Here is a 6,364-nt window from a genome sequence, read left to right as displayed (position 1 = left end):
GCTGACGTGTATATGCCATTAATATTAGGACGACGACAAATGAGTTACGATAGAACACGGTGATAACACTTGAATAAGTTGCCGTAACATAATACTAATTATTTATTTTTATTTAATTGGTAAACGAAGCAAGTGATCAAGAAAAATGTTTCTAAAACACACAACGCTTAACCTATAGTTACCATCGAATTGCCTACCCACGAGATAGGTACTTATTACACGGCGTACTCCAACGTCTATACTATAATCACCACCGTTTTTATTATTTAATTTATTACTGAAATTATTTCAAATACAACTTATAATAACTATGATATTTATATAGTAATAAAATAGTCACATAATTTACCGCCGTTAAACAGGATTCAAAATATATAAAACAAAAATTACATGAGAAAATAAATGTATTGATAAACACAAACGTATACTCCTTTTAAATATAATTTAATAATTAGTATATACGCGTATGAATAATACAAGGATATATCGAAGTTAGTCTTCAATCGATCCAAAACTGTCATTAAGAAAATAGTTCGGGCTTTTTTCTTTTCTTTTTTTTTTAATAAAAACGTACCTATCTTTGGAATATTAGTTACAGAACTTTATAAAAAATTGTATATTCTTTTTAAGTCTTTAATCATTAAAAGGCAGTAAGGATAATATTTATTCAATTTGATGAACTTGTTAATAAATTATTTAGGAATCAAATATAATAATAGTCCGTGAAAGTTGTCATAATGACGTATTTGTGATAATACCAAATCAAAATATAATATTCTTACGTTTCTGTCAAATTGTTCTATAAATATTTATTTCTAATAAATAAGGATTGTTAAAGAGTTTATTACGTTATTTTGAGTATAAAAAAATATGATAATGTCTTTTTTCTTTTGTTTATAAAAAACAATAGTACTAAAAATAAATAATAATATACAAAAAAATAATAATTATGAGAAACAATAGCAGTATAAACTTAGAAGTTGCAACACTGAAGATAATTACCAGATGTTTTATAAACTCAATTAATATATACAAGATAATTTGGTTTTACTTTTTCAGAAGTTCAATAAATATACCTTAAAATTGTTTAATGAATAATCACCAATTAGTGTATATTTAGTATAAAATACATATTATAAAAGAAAAAAAAATCTAAAATCTAAGATATCATTGTTGTATGTGTAGACATAAATACTATACAAAATATGAAAATCTAACGCAAAAACTGTCTATACATTTTAAATACTAAACATGAATGTGTAATATATATTGACGTGTGTTTTATTTTCAGTAACTATACATATTAAGAAGAAAAAAAATTGAATTTTTAACTTTGAGAGTGGTTTTTGATAATAAATTGAATTTAGTTGGTATTTTCTAGTTGTCGATATCGAAAATTTTTTTTAAATAATTGTGAAAAACGAACAGCCATCATAGAAAGATTTCTTCACAAATATATAAATTATAGTTACTAAATTATCACACAATCCTTCATTTATTGTAAAGATATATTTATACATTCATTCAAAAATGAATGTTAAAAACAAAAAATAATATTACATATATTATATGTTCAAGAAAGGATATCAAGGATCAAACAATATTTTGTAAATAATATTATTTTAATTATTTTTTAAAGTATCTAGATTTTTAAACATTTAATATAATATAAATGTGAATAAAAATAAATATCGTCTGTAACTCATATAATAGAATCATGAAAATTACAAAAATTTGTCAGCTAATTGCTGAAACACGCCTTACAACATACGTTAAAATAAAATGTGTAATTTCTACATAGTTAGGCAACTAGAAACAAGGATTAAATGGAATTACAACCTAAAAAGGGAATGTTTGATCAATCAATGACCCAGTTTTTATAGCATGAATGCAATTATTTTATATATATATATAATTTTTTTTTTTTTTTTAATTAAAATCTACTTTTCAACATTTATAAGCGCATTATATTTTCAAAAAATGTCTATAATACCTTTAAGTTTTAATTCATAAGTTCCTGATAAATTATACATTGGAAACTCCTGGCAAATGACAATCGGTCATTGGACATAAAAAGGAATACTGTAATGGATTTAAATACGAATGCGAGTAGATTAAACGTAATAATAATTACGAAATAAAGTAATAATATTAAATTAATATTATATTTTAAATATTTTTTTCTAGTTAAAAAGAGTGCAGTTATATAAAGGGACTGTACACTTGAATAAAATCTAATAATTAATATATTTAAAAGAAATTATAAATTTGTAGGTAACTTATTAGATCATATGAATGAAATATCCTGGAAAAGTTTTGTACTTACCGATTTTTGTTTTCTCGTTGATATAAAATATATATTTTACAAATAAGTTAACAGACCATAACAGCCATCTTATACGAAGAGAAGAACCAACACTTTACTTAACGTCTTACAGTCAACCACCTCCTTGTTTAGTATCGAAACCACGTGGAAACCAAAAGAAGCTTAACAATTTGAGACAAGCTCTTTGAAACTTTGAACTCAATTGAAGAAAACAGCAACAAAATTATCTTTTTTTTCAAATTCGATGCGTGTAACTCAATCTAGAAAAAAACAATACATTTATATTTATAAGTAGAGTTAATATTAAATATTTTTGAAAGCTAATAATCTACATTTTCGAATCAATACAAAGAATACAAAACCATATATTTTAAATTCAAGTACAATAATATGTAATAATATAGTGGATTTAGGTCATTTATATTCTTTTATAATATTTAATAGGTAGTAAATACGTTATTTACGATTACTTTGAATGCTTATGTTATACATTTTAAATAACAATCGTGATGAGAATTAAACAATAACTGACAAAACACGTCAATCGAAGATAATTTACATGTATATAACGCTATACGTTTACCGTGATCTCCAATTTTATTCAGAAATCTTCAACAGTTCAGATTGATGATTTACATAATACTAATAGTTATTAATTGAAAAATTAAAAAAAAAACCGAGTTTTCCATTTTCGAAATACATATTTAAAACTCCAATCGGATTCTTATCGCACTGACGCAAAAAAAAACAGGGTTTTATTCGAACAAGTGCACGGCAGGGGAATCGTATCAAATATTCAAAAGCTATATGTATATACGCATAGCGGTAATTCGTAAATATTCTCGGGTCATTCCTCGTGTATGCATTACTAATACGCATTTTACCGTCTAATTTCCTTCCAAGAGAATGTAATAGTGTTACCTGTTTGAAGATGTATATCGTATAATGGCAGATAGGGACCCTAAAGGAATTAATAAATCATGTGGCTATTAACAGCGAATGTTCGAACCGTATACGAAATATGGCTGGCATACGACGCTGGGTTTAAAAAAAAAATAAAAAAAAATACCGATTATGAATAAAACATTTTAGGAAAAACGGAAGGACACATAAAAAGGATTCAATTCTACCTTTGTAAAATGAAAAAAAAATTGGTGCCAACTGTATTCGCACCTGCGTACCGTCAATTCGAGATCTAGTGTGTTTTGTGTATGTGCCACTGAATTTAATACGATTTGATGGCCAATAGTTGATTATTATAGTATATTTCAAAAGGTAAGTGTGCCCGTTTTTCTCAGGACAGTTTTAAGAGACATTTATATACGTCTTGTATCTAACAGAAATCTATAGAAAAATATTTATCTGCAGGATCTGCCAAACACAAAAATCAATAGCTATATTTTAATTATTTTCTGAATATGTTATTATAAGGACTTTTTATTTTCAATGTTATTTTTAGCTTATTTTTCTGTGTGTATAGAAATTAGGTAGGTATAGTATGTTATACGATGATACATACGTCAAATCGATCAAAATTGAGTATAAATTATTTTTTCTTATAAGGAAATCAACAGTTTTTATTGTTTAGACGTTGAATATCGATAAAAAAGAAAAAAATCCACCTATTTGCATATGACCGTTTTAATTACAGGAAAAAAAAATTTTAATTTTAACGAATTTAAAACACAAAAACCATTTCCATTACAATATAAGAGTCGAGCGATTTACAATGATTCAAAAAATCATATCTTTATAATATAAAGAGAGTTCAAAAAAATGTTAGATCATTTATAACTCAAGACCATCTATCTCGTTAAATTTGGTGTTTGAAAAAATACTTAACCTAACCTCTGACTCACTATCATAATTATTGTATGCGGTATAATAGCGTTACGCCTTTGACAAATCTGTCATCCAATTGTCCAAAAGATGCCAGTCGATTTCTTATTATGCTTACATGCTTTACGTACTAAAACCGCATATTTCTACATAGACTATTATTTGGTGCTATATTCGTTTGCGATTCCAGAAATAGTGAGAAACGATGTACTTATACATATCAGATAAAATCCTAGCGATTTTGTTCAGCTATCGTCTTACGCAGACAAGCCCGCTAACACCCGTATATTATATAATATAGATATATCCGGTCAGCGAACATCGCATTCGCTCCTTTACTCCACTGCACAAAATGTCACTTGCATCTATGTATATATTGTCTACATATATATATATTTCAGATCTTATACACACACAAACACACAAATATAAACATATATATATTATATATATAGAGGAGCACTCCGCATCTCCGCTCGATTCGACGTGTTTAATATATATTATTTCCTCCGGATTTCAAACGCCAATCGATGTCACACGGGTCTGACCGAATTACAGACGCAATGTAGTTCTGATATTATATACCGTGAGATTCGCTGAACACAGTCATCCGCATTTTATCCTTTAATAGTGCACTTATTCGAATTTCGATTTTTGAAATTTTCAAGTATTGAACCATTTTCTTTCAAATGGCGTACAAGTAGACAACAACCATTCGTTATAACTATGTACTTACTCAAATTAAATATAAGAACACTTGAAACCTCAAGGTCATATTACAGATATGATAAGACTCCTTTACGTACACAGGTGGCTCACTAAGATTCCTCACAGCCTTTTTAAGGAGTGCCCCATAGAGATACGAAAACCTTTTTTTCTAATTAGGGTTTCTCATATTTTACTGTAAATTGATAAGTGTATAATTTTTTTGAAAATTTTAATGTGTCTGAATCTAAGTTTGAACAAATAATTTTTAATTATTTAAAATTGGCTACTAAGGATAATACGTCCATGATAATAAATTTGGAAGGTTTTAGGTGCTATGATGATTTAAAAATATTTGTGATTAATATTAATCTACCAACATTAATAATTTATAAAAATATGTAAAAATAAAATAATACCAGATCTAAAATTACACATATTTTATATAATAAACAATCAAATAACTGATAAATACTATTTTGAATTTCGAAATATATACTTAGGTACATAAAAAATTTCAAAACAATGATCAATTTATTATAATTTATAGTTAAAATGAATATACTAACTCAAAAACAGAAATTTATATCACCACAGAATATTAAATAGTAGAACAAATTTCAAGGATTTGAAAATATGTTACTAAAGTATATTTAAATATTCCAAAATTCAAAATTTAAATAAATTCATTTTATTTTATAATACTTGGTGAATCACATTGTGTATATTATGAATTATTTAGTTTTCAATGACTCGAAATTCTTCCGATGTGAAACTCTGTGAACCACACATTTTATTTACATACATATATTTGTGTGTATTTAAATAAATGCACCACATTTTTTAATTTAAAATGTATTCGTAATTAATTTGATTTCAAATTGAAATAATATTTTATTTGTTAGATTACCATGACGTATAACAATTTCCTAATTTTATATTGTTGTTTGAAAAGTATACACAATCAAGAAACATTGTTATGTTTAAAGATAAATTGAAAAAAAAGATGAGTTATACATTTTTTTTTTGTTGTTTTTGATACTCAAAAAATATTTATCGTGTACAATTAAAAATAAAACAATATAATATATATTATAATTTAATTTTAATGCCCATAAAAAATATAAAATATTGCATTAACATAAGTACAACAATAATTATTAAAAAAATTATAAAAGTTCAATACAAAGGTGTAAAATAAGTTATTACTTTGATTGGGAAATGGAATGAAAATTATTTTACATGAAATAAAATCAAAAAAGCAAAATACCACATATAATATTTACAACGAATATGTGAATACCAAAAATTGTAATACTACAAACCATAGTTTTACAATTCCGTCAAAAGTGACAGTAGAAACTTTCATAACAATTCATTGTAAACTCTAAAATAAATTAATTGTAAATGTTTAAATGATTTTAAGTACAATTCCATCGATATATAATTTAACACACACACACACACACACACACACACACACACACACACACA

The 6,364-nt window shown here is 25.6% G+C and overlaps 1 long non-coding RNA gene across 1 annotated transcript in view; it reads right to left on the bottom strand.

The window, feature by feature from the left end:
• Nucleotides 1-2,410: 2,410 nt before the first annotated feature.
• Nucleotides 2,411-6,364, bottom strand: part of LOC126550883 (uncharacterized) — a 46,869-nt gene continuing 42,915 nt past the window's right edge. The window contains exon 3 of the long non-coding RNA XR_007604939.1: nt 2,411-2,586. This is a non-coding gene — a long non-coding RNA (uncharacterized LOC126550883). The remainder of the gene's footprint in view (nt 2,587-6,364) is intronic.

Source organism: Aphis gossypii, chromosome 3, assembly GCF_020184175.1.
Source record: "Aphis gossypii isolate Hap1 chromosome 3, ASM2018417v2, whole genome shotgun sequence".
Taxonomy (NCBI): domain Eukaryota; kingdom Metazoa; phylum Arthropoda; class Insecta; order Hemiptera; family Aphididae; genus Aphis; species Aphis gossypii.
Note: the sequence above shows the minus strand (reverse complement) of the source record. Positions and strands in the feature narration are given on the sequence as shown.